The sequence below is a fragment of the Camellia sinensis genome, chromosome 14 (assembly GCF_055761805.1).
Source record: "Camellia sinensis isolate YWXY chromosome 14, ASM5576180v1, whole genome shotgun sequence".
Lineage (NCBI taxonomy): Eukaryota > Viridiplantae > Streptophyta > Magnoliopsida > Ericales > Theaceae > Camellia > Camellia sinensis.
This window is the reverse complement of record NC_138974.1, coordinates 80,042,359-80,068,693: the sequence shown is the minus strand read 5'-3', so window position 1 is coordinate 80,068,693 and position 26,335 is coordinate 80,042,359. Positions and strand designations below refer to the sequence as shown.

Here is a 26,335-nt window from a genome sequence, read left to right as displayed (position 1 = left end):
TTCTGACGCAGGAGCAAGAAAATTAAAAAACTGTTACAGAGGTGTATCGTGAGCAACGAAGGAATTAACACTTGGGATGTTTTGAGTTTTTGTAAACAAGTAGGTGAATCGAATGATGCCAAAAGTCCACAGTTTGCCCGTATTCTAAGGATCCCAATTAATTTTCGCCAGTTTAAAAACTTTTCAAATCATCCGCCAAAACTGCATTTTCAACACCCATAATGACCTATCGTTTCATTTTTGCTCCAACGCCTAACCTCCCCCCCAACATATTGCCACGTGTACGACCACGATGCATTGTCTACTCCCCTTATCTTGTCTTTTTCACTTCAAATCATCACTTGACACGCCGCCTCTTGAGCCCTGCGCCCCTTCGCTCGGCCTTCGCGCGCGGTCGCCCTTCCTCTCGCTCGGTCCCCCACTCGGCCTTCGTGCACGGTCGCCCCTTTCGCTCGGCCTTCGCACACGGTCGCCCCTCCTCACGCTCGGCCCTTTCGCTCGGCCTTCGCGAGCGGTCGCTCTTCCTCACGGTCGGCCCTTCCACTCGGCCTTCGCGCGGTTAGCCCTCCTCACGGTCTTCCTTACCGCTCGGCCTTCGCGCGATCAGCCCTCTCCACGGTCAGACCATCTCACGCTCGGTCCACCAACTCGGCTGCCCATCTCGGTCGGACTCATCTTCCTCATACATATTCCCGTCGTTGGACTGAAGCTGCACTCGGGAATGGGGGACTACTGACATGGAAAGGCCCACAAAGGCAATGAACCACTATAAACAACCCAAGCCCATCAATCGAAGCCCAATACATAACCCAGCCGAAGAAGTCCAGAACAGCTGGAATCCAATATGGCATAAGAACCAATAGCATTCAGGCACGTGGCGGGTGAAGGACGAGCCACATCAGCAGACAAAAATCTGCAAAGTTATTGCCACGGCACATCACCATTATTGCAACGCGTCACAGCATTTATTACGACAACACCTCCCATCGGAACAGGGTCCCCTTACCCTGAACAAGGTAAGCTACAGCATAGACTTTCGGCGAGGAGGGCAGGTCGGAAGAGACAACGAAATGATTACCAAAGAATATAAGCAAACGTTGAAGACAAGAAGAAAGTTAAGTTTTCTATCTCTAATCTCTCCATCTATACTCTACTTCTCTTCCTAACTTGCTCGTCGGAGGGTTCACTGGGGGATTACCTCGTTCCCCGTCGAACTTGTTTACAGGATATCCGGTGGGCTTGATCATTTGGACTTGGGATTGAGGAGCTCGGACCAGTTCGCTTCATTCACTGGGATAACCTGTATCATCACAGATTTCATTAATTATTGACAAATAAAGTTTTTGCATTAAGACTTTCTCATTCGTAATAAAAACACACCATTTTCATTTCTACAAAAGGGGCCTTTTGTACAATTTTTTTTTTATAGTTAAAGGTTTCAAAATGTTTGAGTTTATAAATACACTAAGGCCCGTTTATTTTCAGAGATAGAATGGAGAAGATAGTTAAAGGTTTCAAAATATTTGAGTTTATAGATACACTAAGGCCCCGTTTGTTTTCAAAAGTAAAATTGAGGGGATTGATAATAATGGAATTGTTAATGAGGAGATTAATAGTAAGGGGATTTGTAAAATTGTGTTTGTTTTTATAATAGTTGTTAGTGTGGGGATTGTTAAATTATTTTTATATAAAATAATAAAACAAATAAAATTATGATTTTTACTTAATAAAAAATACAAAAACATTAAACATTAATGTTTAAAAAAAATGCCTAACAAGTTTTAAAAAAAAAATAAAAATTGTTGTTGACAAGCCAGACTTCTGGGCAGACGTCCGGTAACACCCAATCCGAACGGATTACTTTGTTAATACCATCTTTCAGCCCAGACTGCTAATTCGTTGCCCAAGACTTATCCTAAGCTGAAGGGACTACGAAACCAGAGTTCAAAAACCAAAACAAACATAAGCTAATTTTACTGTGTATCACTACTAATCCAGAGTCGACTGCTAGTATAAAAAACAAGCGAGCCCTAATAACTGAGACAACTTTGATGTAATTAACCCTTAATATATAGGGATACTTACGTGTAAGTCCTAAAAAAAGGACTTACACGTATTAGGACTTATAAAAAAAAGGTTATTAATTGTAAGTTTTAGTGACAATTTATAAAAATCATGACAAAAAAAAGTCACTAATTATCAATTTTTAACAACGTATATAAAAAATTATCACAAAAATTACTTTTACCAACAATTTTATCAAAATTTATTTTTAATAGAATTTAATGAGAATTAAGGGTTGGTTTGGGATGTTCTAAAAAAGTGCACTTTTTGACTTATTGGCATATATAGGTTGGATTTGGGTTGGATTTGATGTGATGTGTTAGAGAGGTGGTGTGATTTAAATAAGATGATGTGACTTAAATAGGATAGTAATTTTTTGACTTTTTATATTATTTAATAGATGCCGAATTTGACCTAAATCTAACTAATAAAACCTATTGATAATTTATCTTAATATATAAGAAGCCTTTTAAAATGTTTCTTGATGGCTTTGGAAAAGCCAATCTTTTTCTTCACTCTTTCTTTTTTCCCCCCCCTTAATTTGTAATCCTTGAAAGACAACGACAGTTGGCCTATTAATATAAAAATATTTCACTGATTTACTTTTTACTCATTATGGAAACTTCCAAAGCAAGTTGAGATGTGCCCTAATTTAAAAAAAATAACCAGAAAACAAGGGCCACTCAAAGTAGTTTGATCAACTTTCAAATCGATATAGTTCAAAAAGTCAAACTTTTCTAGCAAAATGAACTCAGTACTACTCGTTATTATATAAAAATGTCACACTATCTTGTGGTGTTTTAAAAAATTAATAAAAATTATTTTTTTGACTTTTTAAATTTTTTAGTGACTTCTTTAACTAAAGAAATTGACTTTTTTACTCAAAAACCTAACTTTTAGGAAAAATTACAAACACTCTCCTCGAGATTTGGTAAAAATGCAGATTTTTTCCTGAGATTTGAAAAATTATAAATTGCCCCTTGAAAGTCAAATTTGCATAACAAATTAGGGGGGAATCTGTATGAAAATAAAAACCTTAGGAGGTAATTTGTTATTGAAATATAAACTTCAGGGGGCGAGATGTAATTTCTCAAACTTTAAGGAAAAATTTATATTTTCACCAAATCTCGAAGGAGTGTTTGTAATTTACCCTAACTTTTATGTATAAAAATGCTAAAAAACTAAAAAGTAGACGTTTTTAACTGGTTGCCAAAAGACCCCTCTATTGCCTACCATTCAAATGTCACAGAAAAAATGTTTTATGCCCTTGTATGGTCCACATGGTACTTATTATGATCTTCACCTGTAAAATGTAATCAATTTGTTGGCATTCTTTTAATGTCAAAGTACGTGTTAGGTTGCAATAATGTAGTCCAAAAAAAAAAAAAAAAAAAAAAAAAAAAAAACTGATTGCAATAATGTATATATATATTTAACATGAAAGGAAATTAATGTTATGTTTGTTTGGGACAACCCCACTGTCTCCTCTTGGTGAAGTCATTTTCATGGATGCATCTAACCTCCAATTTCTTTAAACTTTGCCATTGCAACATGAGAAATTTTTAAGGAGAATTACACATCAGTGGAATCAACCAAAAAATATATATATATTTATAAAAAGTGATGAATATTAATAATTAAAATCATGATTTTTTTTACTCTTTTATAAATATTTTTACTGAATCCCACATCATAATTCCCCAAATTTTAATGACAGGCAAGTAGTATTTATTGGTCTTGAACAGTATTAAAAAGAAGAAGAATAAGAAGTGGTAAAGTATAAAAAATGTTTTATATGTAGAAGTAGTTGACAATGTGCCAAATTAATGTGTCTCCAGACTTTAACTAAAAATAAAAATAAGTAAAAAAATAAAAGAATAGTTGCTTTTTCTATTTTGCTAGGTCTGATAGTTTCTTTGTATGTAGCAACACTATGCTTATTTCCTTTGTTAATGTTATTTAATATTTCCTAAAAAAAATATTTAATAATATTTATTGGTTATGATTTTTAAATTTTTTCTCTTAAAGTATTATTTGTATATATAGATAATATAATATCTCTAATTTAGTTATTTTTTAATTTTTTAAGAAAAGACATATAAAAAAAGTAAAGAGAAGAGTTTACTTTTTGTAATGATTTAATATGTTCTCAAACATACTCTAAGTCTAATTATTTGTGTTATTCGAAATGTACCGATACTGACAAATGCCTTACTGATGACAAAAAGATATATTGTACAATATTAATAACTTTGTGTCTAACCTTGAGGGTCGTTCTGAATGGTCAGTGGATATACTCTCTACATAATTGTTCAAGGTTCAACTCTTAGGACCAGTATCTACAAAAAAAGAACTTGGGAATTCCTTAATCGCGGTGTGGATGGACTATTCCCTTTGACCAGACCAGGGAGAAGATTAGTCAAAGTGTACATAAGTTAACCCCAAGTACCTCTTACCCGTTGAAAAACAAAAAAAAAAACTGTCTCCAACACTACAAAATATTTTATCAAGCAAAATATAAGAAAAAAAGTGTGTTTTTTTAATTTAGCAGCCACGCTCATTAACTATTCTTTTTTGGAGAAATTACCATATTCAATGGTAATTTCAAAAGCTTATTAGTGATTCATGAAATATATTTATGATTTTGAATATCAATATTTATAGAATTTACCATTTGTTTGTAATTATTTTTCAAAAACTTCCGGTGAATTGAAAATTCCCCTTCTTTTTTTTAGTTTGCATTTTCCAAGAAAAGAGAGAAAAGAGTGAGAGAGAATGAAGAAAAAAATAATTTCAAGGGCTTGATAGGGTGAATTAGGCTTAAGACTTAGGAGTTTGTTTCCTCTAATATCTCACGTTCGACTCTCTTTGCTAGTAAAAACTCTTAAGGTCATAGACCGCATGACTTAAACCTTCTTAGAAAGATTTATTCAGATTGTAAAAACTAAATTTGATGCATACAATCTAACCCAAAATACCTTACATAACCCCAAAAAAATAAAAATTATGTTTGAGAAAAAGAGAAAGAAAATATCATCTATTTTGCTATTCAAACTGGCTCAAAATACCTTACATAACCAAAAACAAAAAATTATGTTTCAACAAAAGAGAGAGAAAATAGGGCAACTTACAAATACATAACCAAAAAAAAAAAAAAAAATTATGTTTGAGCGAAAGAGAAAGAAAATAGGATAAATTACAAATACACCATTGAAGTTTGTTTAAAATGCGATTGCTTCTTGTAATTTTAAAAATTACATTCCACCCTTTGAAAGTTTTTAATTTCATAATAAACAATCCGTTTATTAATAAATCATCAAGTCAATTAATAGTCTTTAATGATGTCAGAAACTTATTTCAATTAATAATTCATATAATTTTATAGGAGGGTGGTTACGAATTTTATTTTTTCAGTTAATTTTGTTAAATAAAAAAATTCTGACAAAAGAGTATTTGTAATTTAAGACAATTCTGACAAAAAATTCTAACAAAAGAGTATTTTTGACAAATCATATAAGACAATTTATATTTTAAATAAATTTTAAAAAGTATGTTTGTAATTTAACCATGAAAATACCATTTGTTTTGTTTGGGCTAATAAGTGCATATGGTAGAGTAGGTACGTGATATTTGAGACCAAAAAAAACTGCAATTTTATAAAACATGCAGATACGTTAAGGCAGCGGCTTGCCTTCAATCTATCGTCTGAATTGAAGGGTCACTGTAGCTCATTGGGTCTATTTCTAGATTTTTTTTTAATAATTTGAACCGTTCACATTTTAAGGTTTGTTGAGTATATTATTTTTATAAAAAATTACATTGATCAGATAATGAATGTTATATATTCGGATCATTTTTTTATGAACCGTTAATTTTCTGATCATTCATTTTTTCAGACAAAAGTAACACGAATACATAGTATCCGTTATCCGAACGACGTGATTTCTACAGAGATAATGTACTCAAGAAACTTTAAAATATGAATAGTTCGAATTATCAAAAAAATATGCAAAAATATCCAATAAACCGTTAATTTTCTAATCGTTCATTTTTTCAGACAAAAGTGACACGAATACATAGTATCCGTTATCCGATCGACGTGATTTTTACAGAGATAATGTACTCAAGAAACTCTAAAATATGAATAATTCGAATTATTGAAAAAATATGCAAAAATAAATTCAATAAACCAAACTAGGGCTCCGTTTGGCAAGGGCTTTTGTGGCTATTTTAGCCACAAAAGACAAAACAGACTATTTTAGCCACAACAAACAAAACTTCTCATTCAATCCATAATCATTATACTCTTCTCTCACAAAAAAATTCAAAAAAATTAAAAAGCTAAAAAATCCTTCTCAAACTAACTTTTTAACCCAAACTAAAATAGTCAAAAAATCAAAAAGTCAAAAAATTAACCCACTTTTCAAACGAAGGCTAAACTAGACTATCCCAAACCTAAACCGTAGACCTGAATCAAATCGATATCATGTCTATTTTAATACCAATTGTTTATGAGATATCCTTCTTAATATTCGTGCTTAAATGGCGGCCCAAATCAATATCAAGAAATCCTTACATGTATTATTTATGAATTATCAATAACCTTAGCTGAATGCAACTTTATTATGATTCACTTTTCTTCCTTACCACAGACAAATAAAATGACATCAATTTTTTAATTTAATTTAATACAGAAAAATGTTGAAAGCTTCTAGAAAGATGCAACCAACCAAGAATACAAACAAGAGGCACCAACTACGTTAACTTCAATATATATAATTCATATTCATAAGGGTTTTTAAAATGTTTATTGCCAAACTATCTAACATAATTCTCTTTTTCATATAAACTTAGAATTCATTTTGTAAAAAGAGGAGGTTCCTCTCCAATCCAAAATCTGGATTGGAGGGCGTTGTTTCAGCCCGTGAAATCCATCACAGTCCCTATTTTGATAATCTAAACAGTTTATTTTGTTGAATATTTCGTATATTTCATCTATAAAAAAAATTAAATTGATTCGACAACTATAACTAATTCAATATATATATTTTTCGTACACAAAAAAAAAAATGGACAACAAAAGAAACAAATCATACATTTTTTTTTTATGACAAATGCAATAAATTGAACTAGTTACAATTATTGAATCGATTTAATTTTTGTTGTTGATGAAATATATGAAGTAACTGACAAAATGAACAGTTTGAATTGTTGAAATGGGGCCTGTGGTGGGCCTCACGAGTCAAAACAACGTCATCCAATCTACATTTTGGACCCGAGGAGGTCCTTCTCTTTTGTAAAAAATAAAAAGGTAAACTATTAATAGATTCTAATAATTTGACTTAATTCTCCTCAAATCTTATTGAAAATAAGTCCTAATAAAATCATCGAGTAAAATAATTTTTTGTGACAATTTTTTACATGTCGCTAAAAATTGACAATTAATAACTCTTTTTTATCATGATTTTTATAAATTGTTGTTAAAACTTACAATTAGTGACTTTTTTTGTGACAAAATTTTTAAATTGTCGCTGAAAGTTAAAAATTAGGGACGGTTTTTTTGATGATTTTTTTAAACTGTCGCTAAAACTTATAATTAGTGACATTTTTTTGTGATAAAAATTTCAAATTGTCGTTAAAAATTAATAATTAATAATATTTTTTAATAATTTTAAATATCATTAATTATCATAGGATCTATTAGATAATAAATTTATTTATTAAGACTTACACATAAATTCTCCAAAAATAAAATACTTAGCACGCCACCGAATCTGTAAAAATCTGATTATCCCTGTGAGAAATCTCCTAATTAAATATGATGTATTATGGTTATATATTTCACTAATCTCATGAGTTTTTGAATTTTTAATATTTCTCTTAAAAGAGTGTATCTAAGAAAGATTTTCTTCAAATTTGTCTCTTCCACCAATAACTTTGGAATAAAGTTATGCGTTTTAATTGATACATTAATTAGGGTATTAATAAATAATTTAATATAATTTATTAATTTTAAATTTTTATAATTTATATAATAAGTAAAATTTATAATTTTAAAATTATATTATTATAATATGTATTAATTTATTAATTGATATATCAATTTGTTGGTGTAGCACCATTGATAACTTTCACATGCCATCCCTCCTCTCTCTCTCTCTCTCATATAATGTGGAGGCTTGGATGCGTGGCACCTGATAAATGGAAGATCTGTCAAAATTCCCAAACCTGGTCCACACAAAAGATATGAGAATTGGACAGATTTTTTTATTTTCTTTTTGAATTACAAATCAGTTTTAAAAAATAATAATTAATTACAAATTCATACGGATACAAGTTGGTGCAAATGAAAGTTGTGTTTCAAGTCATAAATTTTACTTGCACCACCAAGAATTTATAATTATTTTTTTCTATTTTTTATTGGGCGAATTATCTTAATAATCTTTATAATTTGGAGTTTATGTCACTTTAGTCTTGATTTTTCAATTATGACACATTTGACTATGAATTTTGAATTTTGTTTCAAATAAGGACAATTGAAGATATAATTACTCAATTTCAAGGGTAAAGTCATCAATTTGATAAAATATAAACTAATTTGACAAAAATAAATGTCAAAAAAATATTTTTGAATTTTTAAAAATAATTTCTACTCCATCAAAGATAAAAATTATGTAAAATTGATGAATCTTTTAGACATTTTATTTATTTATTTTACCCAACAATGATTGAGAATCCCATTTTTTGGAGACCTCCACAACCCTCTTTGGATCTCCACCATTGATGATGTGTGCTCTATACATACATGAGTCGGAGTCTTCAAAAAATGGGGGTCTCCAGCATTTTTTCTATTTTACCAAATTAATTTTCACTATCTGTTTGGATGATGACCATGCAATGGGTGGTTGTTAGACTTTTAATGTGTAATTAATATATTTAATATATGAAATGTTAGTTTTAGATTTTTTGATTTAATGGATTGGTTTAATAATGATATCAAAGTTATAGTCATATTTGACTTTTGAAAAAAATAAAAACTAATTTAATGAAAGTAAAAACAACTACCAATTATATGATTATCATCCAAACACATAATAAAAATTAATTTGATAATAAAATAAAATAAATAAATGTCTAAAAATTTGTCAATTTTATATAATTTTATCTTTAATGGATAGAAATTATTTTTTAAAATTTAAAAATATTTTTTTGACATTTATTTTTGTCAAATTAGTTTATATTTTATCAAATTGACGACTTTACTCTTGAAATTGAGCAATAGTATCTTCAATTTTCTTTATTTGGAACAAAATTCAAAATCCATAGTTAAATGTATCATAATTGAAAAGTCAAGAATCAAAGTAACGCGAGTCCCAAACTATAAGGACCGTTAGTGTAATCCACCCTTATTTATTTATATATATTTAAATGCAAACAACCTCTATAAGGCACAGTTACTTTAAATATCATATTCTACATAAAATTACCACTATCAGTTAAGCCAGAGTATTGGTCTAATGAGTTAAATAAGAAAAGTTAAGCACTCAGAATTGAACTCTAGAATTTTACTCCAAAACTATGTATAACTCTTCAATAATGATTATATACATCTAAAATAAATTTGACCCATGAATTTTCTGGACAAATTATCAAGCACCAAAAGACAAGAGCTAGCTATGACCTCACTTCTAATTATATGTAGTTGGTAACATGTGACCTAATGGGTTGGTTGGTGATTAAATTTATAATTTCAAAACTAACAATATATATATATATATATTTGTTGGCATTAGTTGAGAGGTCATTATATTATGTACCTTGCTGTCTTGAGCAAGGCCTTGGAAACTAGTAGTAGTATTGTTTTCATCAATTTGCCCTCAGAACCCTCCAAACAACACTAGCATTGACACATCATCATCATATTTTACCTCCTTTTGCCCATTGCCCCATTATTTTGGAAACTTTTCTTTTGAGGGCCCATTTAATGGCTCTGGCTCTGCAATATTGGGGCTGCCCTTTGCAATAATGGCATCTCTCGCATGATATTCTCTACTGATACTGATCATTGAAACCCTTACAAAAAAAATTTAAAATATTAAAAAAAAAAAAAACTATTTTTTACTCTTTCTTTCTCAAACCTAATTTCTCAGCTTCCAATGTCATGTATGGATTATTTATGAAAGTTTCATTTGATACATTTTTTTTTTCTTTTAAAAATTTGAAAATATCAGTAAAATCTTGAATGTGGATTTTCATTTTAAGTGTTATAACTTTGCTTAATGATTTTTTAATTAGAAATAAAGAGTTTATAATGTGAATAAAGTGACAACCACTGGCCATGGAATGCAAATCTTCATTTCATGGTGACAATCTAAATCCTTAAATTTGAGTAAAATTAGCCCAATACTCCAAGAAATTATTTATTCAAAACACCATGTAGCATGGCTTAAACAGGGCTTCACCTCTTTCTTGCGTGGATCCACTTTTCAGAGTTTTTGATCAAAATTAATTATACATATATAATGGTGCATGTCTTTTCTGAATTAAAAAAATATTGTAAAAGTTACATTCTACAAAGATTCTCATCTTTCTCTAATTATTTATCCCACTTTCCACTAGTTTGTAATTTTCTAACACCACATGATCTATGCCTAAGTGCAGGCAATGACTTCATTTGCAATTTGAAAAATTAAAATTTAATACATGATTTCAAAATTTTTTATTAAAAAATATTAGCCTACTAAATTTTATTAAAATATTAATTTTACCCCATGACATTAATTTTTTTGATTTGCCCCATTGAATTTTTAAGAAGTATCATTTTTATTTGTAATTCTTTATTTATTTATTTTTAATTTATTTACCCCACTAAAATTTTACTTTCCTCCCATAGGAAATTCCAACACTGGCCATGTATATTTGGGATTTGTTCTTTTTTCCTTTTTTTAAATTTTGGATCTAAGATTGTCCCAATTGGACAAAAATTGTGGCTTCAACCCTGATGGTGGTATATGCCTCCATTTGGGAAGTGGGCTGGCTTTTTAGCTTTTTTGGCTATTTGAACTTGGATTCAAAAGCTTGGTTTGGGAAGAGTTTTTTAGTTTTTTGGCTTTTTTTTGTGAGAGAAGAGTGTAATGATTATGGATTGGATGTGATGTTTTGTCTGTTGTGACTCAAATAGCCTATTCTGTCTTTTGTGACTCAAAGAGCCAAAAGAACCCAAATGAGCTCTTCTCAAACGACATCATATGGATCAGCCAATAGTTTTCCCAAAACTCATGGCCCATTTGGATGGACTTTTTTGGGTGAGTCACTTGGATGGACTTGGAAATGAATGAAGTACTTGTTTTTTTATGAGAAATTTTTTGATAAATTCTTGCTGTGATCACATGGCCTTGCTGCAAACACATGCATGTTATTATTTTCTCTCTCATGGCAAGCTAGCCCAAACCTTGCATGATTGGTCTATATCAATCTAGTAGTGAAACTCATTTTATTATGCAGGGACACTACCAAAGGTACAAACAAATGTTAAACATGTTTAATTTGATTATATATATATATATATATATGTTGTGAAACACATGAACCATGTCAAAACTGTGGAGGCTAGAGAGGAGAGACAATTAACATAACAGCTTGAATTATAGGTGGAACAATAAAAATAAAAATAAAGATAAATACGCCTTGCAGAGCTCGTCTCCAAGTAGATTTGGCTTTGTCGCATGCTTTCATCTACCCACATTGCCGGTTGTAAGTATTTTTTGGGTTTAACTTTTAAAATGGAATCTTCAATATATATTCAATGACGGAAAAAGTTATTGAGCATTGATAGAGACCCTCTCTAATCACCACTCCTATAACCTCTACACATACGTGGCAGATGGTGATTGAAGGAGAAGGGAAAAAATAAAAAGAAAAAAAAAAGTAGCCAATAAAAAAAGAGAGGGGGTCAAAAAGGGTGAGGGGAAATGGGGCCTTAAACATTTTTGAAAGTTATTTACTAGTGCAAGTACAAAGTTTGCTTATATACATAGGCATGTCTTGGAAACCTGATTAAAAGGTAATTTTTTCGATTTTTTAGTTTTTTTTAGTCATATTACTTCTTTACTTTCTGTTTTTTTTTAAACATAGTCAAAAAGTCAATTTTTAACATACTTCCCAAAATATTAGATACATATTGTTCGACAATTAGTCTTGATAAGTCATTCCTAATCTTTATAGAACTTGAAATCACTACAAAAAGTTAAGATTTTAGAAACTAAAATTTAGGGATAAAATTATTTTTTAAGAACTAAATATTTTTGTTGCAAAAAGTGCCGTTATTATATTTTTAGAAACAAAAATTTAGACATTAGTGATAAATTATTATCCTTTTGGGACCAAGTTTTTTGTTTCAAAAAATAAACCATTTCAAGACCAAATTATTTTGTCTCCAAAAGTCATTAGTGGTATTTTCAAAATTTTGTCACTAAAAGCCTTATTTTAGACTTTTCGGGACGACCTTTTAGTGACTATCCTCATGACGATTGAAATTGATTCCTAAATGTCTTTTGCAACAAAATTTTCGCTTTTAGAGACTAATACATTTGGTCTCTAAAACTTTTATTTGTTGTAGTGAGTATATATATATATATTGTGCCCTAATTCAACATAACTTGTATTTTACCAAGAGGTTTCAAGTAATTTTTTGCATTAAAGTTAGTTTTTTTTTTTTTTAATCTACTGTAATATTTAGAAAATAAAATGTGGAGTGGATGTATTTTTGTTATAGCCTACAAAACATTAATTTTTAAATACATATCATACATTTCATTTTACCAATGCATTTCTAAATTTGAAGAGTTTTTGATAAGTGTATTACTCTCTGAGTGCATCAATATTATGCATGGATTGTAAGGTGAGTGTGCAAAGATTTGTTAGATGAATATTCAAAATTTGTGAATTTAGGTATTCAGATTATGAGGAAAAAAACAGAAGTCAACATGATTTAGGCTGCCAATATCCTTTGGTCAACCTTTGTTTTTTTTTTTGGGTACCCAAAAAGAAAGAGGAACATTTCTTGATATTCATTTGTGTTACTGGGCCAAGGGATCCATGCAGCCCACAACATCAGTGACTTCCTAGGCTTGGACTGGCTTTTAGAGGTGTGTTCAGCTGTTGCATGAAAATATAAGCCTCCGTTTGGTAAGCCTCTCAAATTATAATTTCATAAATTTATTTAAGTGTGGTGTTTGTTTTGAACTTCAAATCATAATTCTACACCTATTTTTCAAAATTCAATTCAAAACATAATCATTACTTTTCAAAACTCATAACCAAACACATAATTCAAAACTATTTTCAAAACTCAATTCAAATCAATATTTTAATTTTGTTAAGATTTTAAATATTTTAATATTTAAATATGTTACAATTTTTTAATTTTTTAATTTTTTGAATATTTTTAAATATTACGATTTTAATTTTTTAAATTTTAAAATGTTTTATAAAAATAAATTTAAACTCTATTTTATAAAAATATTTTTAAATATTTTAATTTTTTTATTATGTATTTGGTTACGATTGGAGTGTAAAGTTGTGAAAGTAGTATAGAGTTTCGAGTAATGTGTTTGGTTATGAGTTTTAAAAATAATTTTTTAATTGAGTTTTGTTTTATGTGTTTGGTTACAATTTAAGTGTAGAGTTGTTTTTAAATTTAAAATATTAAAATTTAAAATTATTTAAAATTTTTGAATATTTAAATTATTTAAATTTTTAGGATTTAAATTTTTTGAATATTTATTTTAATTTTTTACTTATTAAATTTTTTAGATTATTTAAATATTTATGATTTAAATTTTTTGAATATTTATTTTCAAAAAAAATTATTTCCTTTGTAGTATTTTCAATTACAAAATTGATTAATGTTATTTTCTGTTAATAATAAATTTTTTTAATTGAATTTTAAAAAGAATTTGGTTATGAGTGTTGATCAGAATTTTCAATAGTATGAAAGAGAGTGTTTTGTTATGAGTTATAACAATTTAAATTAAGTTTTGAAAACTCTTTCCAAAACTCATAATCAAACAAATTTTCTTACTTCACATGTCAAATCAAACTTTCAAAACTCAATTCCACGTACAATTCAAAACTCAATTCAACACTCTATTAAAAAATCATAACCAAACAAATTTTCTTCATTCAAATCATAATTCCACAACTCACAAACTCAAAATACAACTCATACCCTCAAATCATATTTACAAAACTCTACCAAACGCAACCTAAGTCTTTATCATAATTATTTTTTTGAGGGAAATATTTTCTCTCAAATACTATTTGTGTATAAACTTTCTAGTTAACAAGAAAATAAATCATTTTTGTTACCTTTTTGTTTCTCTCTTTTAATTTTGAAACATTTTCCTGTACAACATTCCTGAACCCAAAAAAACAAAATCAAAAATTATTTATTAAAATGAACCACCAACAGGCGTTTGTAGTCCAACGGTTAGGATAATTGCCTTCCAAGCAATAGACCCGGGTTCGACTCCCGGCAGACGCATTTTTCTATGTTTTCTAGTTTTGCTTTTTGGGATAAATTACAGTAACTATTTTGCCAACTTAAAAAACTCAGGCCCCGGTTGTTTTCAGTGATAGAAGGGAGGGGATTGATAGTGAGGGGATTGTTAGTGAGGGGATTAGTAAAATTGTGTTTGTTTGATAACCAATGGAGTAGTAATAGTTCATGTTTGTTTTGAGAGATAAGAATGGGATTAACCATGTAAAATTCCACAAATACCCTTATTGCATATTATTAAATTAAGACTTATACCAAGTAAAGAATAAATAAATTTGTACTCAATATTATTATTATTATTATTATTATTTTAATATTAAATTTGTACTAAATTTGTACTCAATATTAAATTTGGACTTATACCTGTGCAAAGTCATAACACCTAAATAAATAAAATCACATCCATTCTAATTTAAATTAAAAACCTGTAACACAATTCCAAACAAATATAAAACTCATGTACACAGATGTAATAAATGAATCAATTTTATCTTTACAAAAACTAGTATATGTAATTAAGTGAGGAAATTAGAGTGAGTTTTTTAAACTGACATTTGTTCTTGCATCTTTTGCAAGGCCAGTGGAGGTAAAAATGTCAGCAAGCTATCAAATAAATCCGATGGAATTTCATATGCATGCGGTGGAAGAGTATCATCATCTGCAACCATATTTTAAGAAAAATAAAATTAAATAAAATATAAAATGAGAGAAAAAGAGAGAGAATAGTCATTCGAAAAATTACCGCTAAGAATTTCTTTCTTAATTGCAACCATACATAAAGTATACAGAGATGGAACTTCACCCATTCTTGAAAAAATGATCTGCAATTTTGCCATAAACTTCAATTGCGATTTCAACTCAAATTTACAAACAAGAATCAGAGAAAAAGCTATTGAAAATCTTAGAACAGTTAGCTTTTCTCACCTGCAACACCAACAAGATTGAAAATCTGAAGAAGAAGAAGAAGAGCTTCTGAGATCGTAATTGAAGTTTCTGGCAAATCTGAAGAGAAGAGCTGTACGAGATTGAAGATCTGAAGAAGAATGATCTGCAAAAATCTGAAGAGAAGAAGAGCTTCTGAAATTGAGAAAGAAATCGTAAATCTGAAGAGAAGCTCTTTTCTGAAATCTGAAAAAATGATCTGCAATTTTGCCAGAAACTTCAATTGCTGTACGAGATTGAAAATCTAAAGAAGAAGAAGAGCTTCTCATGCCTCTCCCTTTTGCTGCTGCTGCTTTGATGAGTTAGGGCTAGGGCAACAAATGGGTAAAGAAGTAATCACACTCCTAATACCAACGGACTAGCTTTGAATACCAACATCAGGGGCGGACTGTGAATCCCCTCTGCAAGGCCTCTATGAAGCCGTTCGGCTTATCAATCCGGCCCTCATCTCTGTAAACAAACAGGGTATTAAGTGGGACCCACAGTTAATCTAATCCCAATACCCCTCTTATCCCCAAAACAAACGGGGCCTCAAGTTTTTCTATTTGGGATAAATTACAGTAACTATTTTGCCAACTTCAAAAACTCAAAGTCAACCTCCACAAAATATTATTTTATTACAATTAATTCTTTTTTTTTTTTACGATTCTGTTAAGGTTTTACAAAAAAATCAAATCATGTATAAAATATTTGAATTTTTACATAATAAATGATGTTATCTAGTCATTTCATTTGTATTTTATCACTACGAAAAAGGAAACAAAATTAAATAAAATCACCAAATAAAGATTATTATCTTAAAACAATCAATCACCAGTAATACTACTGGTAACATGCAGTGGCGGATCCACACGGGGACTGGGGGTCATGTGCCCTCTATGAATTTTTTTTTTTAAATATTTTTTTTACATATGTATATAAATAAAATTTTAAACAAAAATAATATTTAGAATAAAGGGAGATTTACCAATAAATCCCAAAATGTAAACTTATGAACCAATTGGTCCCATTTTTATTCTAGTAAACTGTTTAGTCCCATTTAATTGTGAGGGACGTAATTACCCTCATCTAACCGTTGCTCACAAATACACAGATACACACACAGATACATACACACACACAGAGATACACACACACACACAGATACATACACACACACACAGACTCCGACTAGCGTTTTGCCTTCGAAATCATCGGAGATCTCATGCGATTGGTCCACACACAGAGATACACACACACACACAGATACACACACACACACACACAGATACATACACACACACACACAGACTCCGACTACCGTTTTGCCTTCGAAATCATCGGAGATCTCATGCGATTGGTCCACACACAGAGATACACACACACACACACAGATACACACACACACACAGATACATACACACACACACAGACTCCGACTAGCGTTTTGCCTTCGAAATCATCGGAGATCTCATGCGATTGGTCCGAAATCTGCTTCGAGTTCGTTCAAACCTTCAAGATGATCGATAAAGACGGTGATGGAAAGATCACGAGCAAGGAGTCGCCGGCTTGCGAGAGAGAGAGAAGCGCGGGTGAGCTTGCAGACAGAAGGGAGGAAGAGACAGAAGAGAGGAAGATGGTGAAGTGATGGTGAAGTGAGGGATCACATTGATGGCCCCAACAGTATATGAAAACAAAACAATAATGGGTAAAATTGTCCACACAGGTACACTAAATATGAAAAATAGGATTAACAAGAAATAAACTTCCCCACTGATAGGACTTATCCGAACAAAAGAATAAAGTTGGGACTAATTGGTTTAATAGTTTATGAAATGGGATTTATTGGTAAATTTCCCTAGAATAAAATGTCAAAGGCATTTTTAAATTTATAAAAACAATAGTGATTGTTTTATTGAAAATGAAGTGATTATAATAAATTATATTTGTATGTATGAAAATTTTGTGAAAAAAATCTCAATATAAAGATAATATCTATCATTATTGATATGCAAATATAATTAATCTCACTATATATATGTAAAAATTACTAGTGTTAGTTATATTTGCATATGGAGTTCATCCTTCATATGTTGTTTTACTATTGGTTGTACTAGGTCGAATGGTCAAAGAGGGTGCCCCGGTAAAACCGGGGTTTGTGTTCCCATACTGGCAGAGCCCACAACCGGTCAGCCTTATGGTCATGCCTTGACAAGACAAGCCTCCGGCAAACCGTTCAGGAATAGCAGATGGCAAATACGGTGTCCTAGGCGCACCAATGCAAATGCAATGCAAAGAATCACACAAGTGTAGTCAAAAACAGATATCATGAGTTCGAGTCAAGTTCTCTAAATCCCCAGCAGAGTCGCCAGAAACTGTAGACGTCCCCGAACGCCCCGGGAGGGTTAAGTCCCGTTCTGTTCATTTTGGGGTCACTACTGCTTGGACTCTTAAAATGTCACGGTTCCTAATCTGAACCAAAGAGTCCAAATCCGGCAAATCATTTTGAGAAACTAATTTTTGAAAAAGTAGTGCCAAACATGGACTGCTTTGCCAGATACAGAGTCGCCACCTAAATATTTTATTTTGGGAAATTTAGGAAACCCTGACTCGGTGCCAGAAGGCTACGTGTCCGTCATCACCAAAGTTGCCTCGGCTCGGGAACTTGGGTACGATTGGGGAAGGTCACTTCGTGAGCACCCCCGCTCGCCCGGTCATAGACCGGCCTCTACTAACCATGATATCAATTTTTGAAAACATTGTGAGTTCTTATTCCGGTTATTAGCCTAGGTTACTATGTGATGCTCACAGCATATAAGTATAGATCGGGTCGCCCAAATTGGAACAAAACATTTCATGTTTGTTTTTGAAAAGGGTTTGCTACCCGCAGGTAGGCTTGAAACATTTGATGATTCATTCCAATTCAGATATCCCAACCTTCACCCACAGGCATTCAGGCAGATATATCAGATAAGCACATAGCCTCATGGTAAGCATGCTATCATGGCATTCACGCATGCAAGGATGCTAAAGCATAAAGCTTACCGAGTACTCCAAGCCAAAAACAGAGATTACATTAGAAATCATGCATGATCCTAAGTATACAGAAATGCCTAATGCAACACATGCAAAAATGCAAACTATAGCAGGCTCGGCTATTCTAAACATGTCATATGAATGCTACAACTAACATGTATTCAATTTGGAATTGAAAGTACAATGCAGTTAGTATGATGCGCCGAGCCCGGTGTATGCAATACAGATGAATGAATGCAAACATGCTGTCATACTGTATGCTAATTGAAATATGCCCTAATCTATCCATCATAAGCGGATAAATAAAAGGGAGAAAGACGTGGGGTTGGAAGACATACATCACACTCACGCACACTTATTACAGTTGTGCCCTCTCGCAGAGGGTCTGAATAAATATACAGTCCAAATATTACAGTCCCGAATAAATGAATATTACAGTCCAAAATATTACAGAATCCTAATTAATTAATGAATTAACTAAGAAAGCAAATAAAACTGGCGTGCAAGCCAGGGACTGCCTTGCTTCTGATGGATGATGCATGTCCGGATTGTCTTGCACGGAAATCCACCGGAATGCCCCAATTAGCCTCTGTTTACACCTGTTCTTGAAATGCGTGCCAAGCCCCAGAAGGTTGCTGATTCCTGGTTTTGCTGTAACAGAGAGCAGGAAAGGGGCATAGCAATGTATTTGCACAGATATATGCATGTCTCGATCCTCATGCCACCAATCACGCATACCGAGGCATGATGGCCGAGGAGTCGAAATGCACAACTCAATATAGGATGAATGCACATGAAACTATAGCTAAAACCTAACTCCATCATGGATAATTCGGAGTGTCGGTGACTGGGGAATTGAGACACATTCCGTCACTCGGAGTACGAAATGTACCTCGTTTCCCGTGCCCGGGCTAACTCCTATTCCGGACACGATGCAATATGCATGACATGCATGAAATGCAACTAAGATATAATCCTAACATACTTAATGTTATGGAAATGAAATGCCTCGAAATGCGTGCACACGGGCACGCAAACCGAGAAAATGACAGAATGCTATGAAAGATACAACCTAGTATGTCTTATGCCATGAAAATGATATGTCTCGAAATACGTGTGCGTGGGCACGCAAACTGAGAAAATGCATGAATGCAATGAAAAATGAGGCGCCTTGGAATGCGTGCACGCAAACTGGGGCGATGGCAAAATGCTACGAAAATGAGACGTCTTGAAATGCGTGCACACGGGCACGCAAACCGAGGCAATGGTAAAATGCTATGAAAATGAGGTGCCTCGAAATGCGTGCACACGGGCACGCAAACCGAGGTGATGACAGAAACAATGCGAATGACATGAAAATGAGATGTCTCAAAATGCGTGCGTGCGGGCACGCAAACCGAGGTGATGATATGTGTCTCAAAATGCGTGCACGCGGGCACGTAAACCGAGGCGATGATATGTGTCTCGAAATACGTGCATGCGGGCACGCAAACCGAGGCAATGCCAAATGCGATGAAATGACATGGAAATGACAAATGGGCTTATACCAACATGAGAGAGCCTCAGCCACACTCACATAAGATGCCGATGGCAGAAAATGAAGTGCCTCGAAATACGTGCACACGGGCACGCAAACCGAGGCGATGCAAAAGCGATGCGAATGACATGGAAAATGCGACATGGACTTATACTAACATGAGAGAGCCTCAGCCACACTCACATAAGATGCCGATGGCAGAAAATGAAGTGCCTCGAAATGCGTGCACACGGGCACGCAAACCGAGGCGATGCAAAAGCGATGCGAATGACATGAAAATGACAAATGGACTTATACTAACATGAGAGAGCCTCAGCCACACTCACATAAGATGCCGATGGCAGAAAATGACGTGCCTCGAAATGCGTGCACACGGGCACGCAAACCGAGGCGATGCAAAAGCGATGCGAATGACATGAAAATGACAAATGGACTTGTACTAACATGAGAGAGCCTCAGCCACACTCACATAAGATGCCGATGGCAGAAAATGAAGTGCCTCGAAATGCGTGCACACGGGCACGCAAACCGAGGCGATGCTAAAATGTGATGAAATATGGCAAAAATGATATGCAAGCATACTAATGGAATTTCAGCACTAAAATATGGGGGAAAACAGTCCCGAAATGAAGCGAAATGACATGAAGTGCAAGGAAATGTCCCGAAATGTAACATTAGGCACCCGAAATGGCCTATAGCTATGCCAAACATGTACAATATGGACATGCAATGCAAAGACAGAAGCTAGACAGTCCCAAAAGATGCACTTTCACAGTTATAAACATGGCCAAACAGCAAGTATAGGTAGAGGAAAAATAGCATGCAAGAATAGGGGCCAAAAGAGGGGTAATGAAGCAAGTGGTATAAGCAAAACCCAAACTGAAAAATTTCCTTCTACAACACTGAAGATGGACCAAAAATATGAACATTTACAGTATATGGCAGACCTCAAATCAGTATACAAATATGCCAAAAATGTGATGCAAGACAAGGCTCAAAAGGTGCTATAACATGAAGTATATAAAATAATCACCAAACAGAAAAAAAGTGTGAATGAAACATGAAGTATAGGACAAAATAAGGCCACTTTTAGTTCGGACCAAGGGCCAAAAACAGAAGAAAAGGGGGCTGCCAATTTATGCAAAAATGGGGCCAAATAGGGGATATAACTACAAGTGACACATGGAAGCACCAAACAATGTTGAGCCCTTCTCCAATGTTGAAGAGGGGCTCAAAATAAGCCTTATATCAGTTTATAACATGCTCAAAAACAGATTGCTCATGGGCCAAAAATAGCATGCAAAATCATGACATACAAGATGATCAATGAAGCAAGTATATTATGGAGGGCTCAAACAGGGTTGAGCCCTTAATGAGAAGTGAAGATGAGCTCAAAAGATGGCCCTTTTCAGTTAGGGCCGGAGCTTGAAACCAAAAAGAAGTGGGGCTTAGAAATAGATCAAGAAAAAGGTTCAAAAGGGTAAAAGTATTACTTACCCTTGAAGAATCAAACTTTTGTTGCTTCTTGGATGGATTTGCAGCTTCTTTAGCCTTCAAGAATCCTTCCTTGTTGCTGGAAATGAGATGGTGGTGGTAGAGCTTGGTGGTGTAGAAGGAATGATGGTTAGGGACTTAGGGTTTTTTGAAGAATTGAGAAGGATGGAGATGGAGTTGGCTATGGAAGCTTGAAGGAGAGTTTTTCTAACCCTTACAAAGGAGGCCACCAGCTGGTTATAAGGGTTCAAAAAGGGGTGTAAAGGTGGGGGAAAAGGAGAGGAAAACTCCCCCACAAAATATCCCCCGGATACAGATAATATCTGGGGGATATTGCCCCACAGCTGTAAAGTGCACAGTGCGAGGAACACGGCCGGCCTCTCACTTTTGCTGGAGGTGGCCGGCCGGCCACACCCCCTAGCCGGCCGGCTAGGGGTCAAAAGGTTCAATGAGATTTTCTGGCCGGCCAGCTACTGGGGAGGTACTCCCATGTGTGTACAACACAACCATGTGGTTAAAATTCCAAGAAAGTGGGTCTAAGGGGTTCAACATTAGCTCGGAAAGAGGGGTTCAAAAGGGTCAATTTGAACTACTGGCCGGCCATGAACTTTTAGGGGCCTCTCAGGTGTGTAGATCACAGATATGTGGTTCAAAGTTCAAGAAAAAGGGTCCAAGGGGTTCAACATTAGCCCGGAAGAAAGGGGTCAAAAGGGTCAGGTAACCTTAATGGCCGGCCACCAACTTTTAGGGGCCTCCCAGGTGTGTAGATCACAGATATGTGGTTGAAATTTGGCAACACTAACCCTAGGGTGTTCAACATTAGCCCGGAAGTTGGAAAAACGGGCGCCGGGAGGCTCCGGAGGAGAGATAACTGGCTGCTGCAACAATTGCTGGCCTCCCACCCTTCAGTGACCTCTCCAGTGATAAAACAGAGGTACCTGCCAAAAATGAACGAAAACCGTTGCAAAACGAATGCTCGGGGACCAAAACACGCAGTTTGGGGTCCCGAAAATGGGCTGTTAAGCACCGAAAATGGCGTTCGACCACGAAGTGGGTTTCTCAGCCCCCAGTGTCCCTCAACAGGGAGAAAATAGGAAGTATGCCAAAAATCAGAGCAAAAGGAGATGGTTAAGCGGTTCCGAACCGAGGCACACGGCCTGACGGCCCCGAAAACCGGAAACCGGACTCCGAAATGGGAACAATGGCCTACGGCCACCAAATGTAACCTACGGACATTGAGAGATGGTCTACGGGACCTCTCCCTTCCCTTAGGAAAAGAAACAGAGAAAACCGAGTCTGGTTCGCAAACCGAGACAAGGCACAGAAGAGGGTTTGGAAGTCCGGAGGTAGGGCTCACGGCCGTGACTTTGAAACTTCTGAACAAGCACATTATGCAATATCACCAAGTGCTCAACTGGTGACGTCTGAGTCTCAAGGTCGGTCAAAAATGGGGTGTCTACACATACATTAACATGCATGATATTTTGTGAAGAAAGGATAAACATGGGTTTTCAACTAGGATAAAATTACATATTTGGACAATATTTACTTTTTTATTTTTATTTTTCCCTTCTTCACGACCAAATCTCACACTACAAACATGAAAAAATTGTGGAACCAACTGTGACATTGTTCATCTTCGGTGTGATTCTAATGTAAATGTAATTGGAAAATGAGGATTTTTCGCACTTAATCACCGATTTCCACATTCAACATTAGGGATACAAACCCAAATTGGTTGAAACCCTACGTCAATTGCAAAAGTGATTCAAATAGCCTTCAGGAATTGGTGCAAACATTTAGTTGAATGCAATATTGTCAGTACAGGCTACCGATTTCACACTCTAAAGTTGGTGATACAAACCCTATATCATTGAGTAGTTGCCATCGGTGTCCGTGTTGTACACTCATGACAATGAGATGTGAAGGTATGAATGTTTGATGTTTTCTATTTCAATGTGTAATGTAACACTAGGATTCATGTGTGTTGTGCTATGCTTTTGTGTTTTCCCGTTTGTATGTATTTGATGCTAGTGTCATGTTTGGTGTTCGTGTGGTCTTGTGACGCTGTTGATTTGGCTGATATTGTGGGGTTAAATGGTAATCCGAATTTGGGTCATGTTTGATTGTCGTTGGGATGTTGTTGTTACTGTGACGCCCAAACATATTAGCATGTATTCTTTTGTTCTATGTGTCAATGCGGCACTATGTTTTGGATGCCCCGTTTTGGGGTTTAATTTTGTTGAGCCATGGGGCTGGGTGTTAACATCAATCACCCACCACAAGGGTGGGTGCTGTGTTGAGAGATGGTGGTTATTTGGTAATTTATGTCATCATTTTAAAGTGTTCAAAGATTCAATATGACAGACTAAAAATGGACATTGATATTCATGGAAATTATGATTCCTTACATCATGAATGTGTTATATGAATATTCCCCCATTTAACTGTTATCGTTGTTGATGTTCATGGTGTATTTGGATTACTTTTATGTTCTAATCATCTTTAAAATGGGAAAATAGAAATGCGGGATTGGACACAGAGTGTCATCATATGAATATTGATTTTGTAAATGTAACATTGTAAAAATTGTTAACTAACCCATGCAAATGTGTATCTCGTGGGTATGCATTGAGTTATTGTTATACGTTTGAAACGTACCTAAATGATGTTGTCGGTGAGAGTATGGTAGTGTTATCATGTGACCGAGTTGACGCAATTGACATATCAAATGGTAACACAGCTCTTAAAATGTTCCCTTTTCCCCTCCACCACTTGTGACGTTGATGTTTCTAAATTGGTAATATGAATCTAACTTACACAAGTGATACTGTATGATGTAACCACATTTTTGGCCTGGTCTATTTACATTTGCCTCTAACTTCCTTAACTAGACACATTGAATGTGTTGTTGTATTAATGGGAATGCATTGCACATGAATGGTGTACGATAATCCCATTTTTGTTGGTGTTGCTTTCCATTCTCTGTGGCATTGTTGGTGGTGTAGTTTTATTGGTGTAATTTAACATCATATTGGGGAATTTGATGTCATCGGCCAACATGGGAGTTTGATTGTTCACATGCTAATTAACAAGATAAAAGAGTTGGACTTAATGGAAGAAGATTTCCTTGAGATTTGTCGTAATTCATGTGCTGACGTGAACACATTAGAAGTTTATCTAATTAAGTGGGTAACGTTGGTTGTTTTTGTTGCAGGTGAGGTGCGGCAAACTCTTGGAAACAATTATTGAATGTTATTACTTGATCGCGACAATGGTTGGAAATGTTGCAGACACTACAAGAAAAGTGGGCTTAAAAGACGGAACTATTTGCGACGGTACACTTGCCGTCTCAAAAAGTCACTTTTTGCGACGGCAGAAAATGCCGTCTCAAAAAAGCAGATTATTTGCGACGGCACCATTTGCCGTCTCAAAAAAGCAGAGCATTTGTGACGGCACAATTTGCCGTCTCAAAAAAGGAGAGTATTTGCGACGGTATTTTCTGCCGTCGCAGATACCCTCCTTTTTTGAGACGGTATTTTCTGCCGTCGCAAATACTCTGCTTTTTGAGACGGCATTTTCTGCCATCGCAAAAACGTGACTTTCGTTTTTTTTTTTAGTGAATATTTTTAAAATTTTAAATATTTTTTTTAGATGCATCTTACTTAGATATATCTAAAAAATAAAAAATTTGTGAAAAAATATTTTTAAAAATTAATAAATACATAAAAATACAAAAAAAATGTATTGAATTGTTGTATTGTTTTTTTGTGTTTTTGGTATTTAGTGAATTTTTAAAAGATTTTTTTTACAATTTTTTTACTTTTTAGGTGTATTTATGTTAGGTGTGTCTAAAAATTAAAAAAATTACTGAAAATATTAAAAAAAATTCAGTAAAAACAATATAACACGGAAAACAAAAAAGTATAATTTTCTCAAAAGAGTTTTTGGAAAACTCTAACCTAGTATAGTGATCATATATATACAGTCACAAAATGGTTTGAATAAATTCAACGGTATTTTTCTGGCGCAAAACAAATTAAAAAAAACGATGTCGTCTTACTCTTTTGATATAACATTTCTCTTTTCATTCATTTTTTCATCTTCCTGTCTCTCTGTCTCTATCTCTGTCTCTTCTCTTTATCTCTTTCACTCATCACTCTTCTTTCTCTGTCTGTCTGTTTCTCTCTCTCATTTTCTCTCTGTGTCTCTCGCCTATCTCTCTTCTCTCTATCTCTCTCATCTGTTTTCTCTCTCACTCATCTCTCTTCTCTTTCTCTTATCTTTCTATCTCTCTCTATCTCTCTCGACCATTTCTCTTCTCTTTCTGTCTTTCTTTTCCTGTGTCTCTCTCTCGCTCATCTCTTTTCGCTCTATTTCTCTTTGTTTTTGTCTATCTCTCGCTCATCTCTTGTTTCTGTCTCTTTTTCTATCTCTCCCTCTGTCTCTCTCTCTATCTCTTTTTTTCTCTATCTATCTCTCTCTCTCTCTCTCCTTGTCTCTCTCTCACTTTCTCTCACTGATCACTCTTCTCTTTCTCTCTTTCTGTCTGCTTGTCTATTTCTCCTTCACTATGTTCGCCTTGCTCACTCTCTCCCTCTCATCTTCTCTATTTATTGAGCTCCTTCTTGATTTATCAATCTACTATAAGAAAATACACTTTTAGCAACCAATTTGTCTCTCTCTCGTTCATCACTCTATCTCTGTCTCTATCTCTCTTCTTT

The 26,335-nt window shown here is 33.8% G+C and overlaps 1 long non-coding RNA gene and 1 other non-coding gene across 2 annotated transcripts; one reads left to right on the top strand and one right to left on the bottom strand.

Moving 5' to 3' along the window:
• The first annotated feature begins 14,536 nt into the window (after positions 1-14,536).
• Positions 14,537-14,608, top strand: TRNAG-UCC (transfer RNA glycine (anticodon UCC)). Its single transcript has one exon. It is a non-coding gene; the product is annotated as a tRNA-Gly (tRNA).
• Positions 14,609-15,010: 402 nt separating this feature from the next.
• Positions 15,011-15,450, bottom strand: LOC145807651 (uncharacterized). Its single transcript, XR_014350913.1, has 2 exons — positions 15,366-15,450; positions 15,011-15,281 (listed from the first exon to the last, which is right to left on the bottom strand). It is a non-coding gene; the product is annotated as an uncharacterized LOC145807651 (long non-coding RNA).
• Between the last annotated feature and the right edge of the window lie 10,885 nt (positions 15,451-26,335).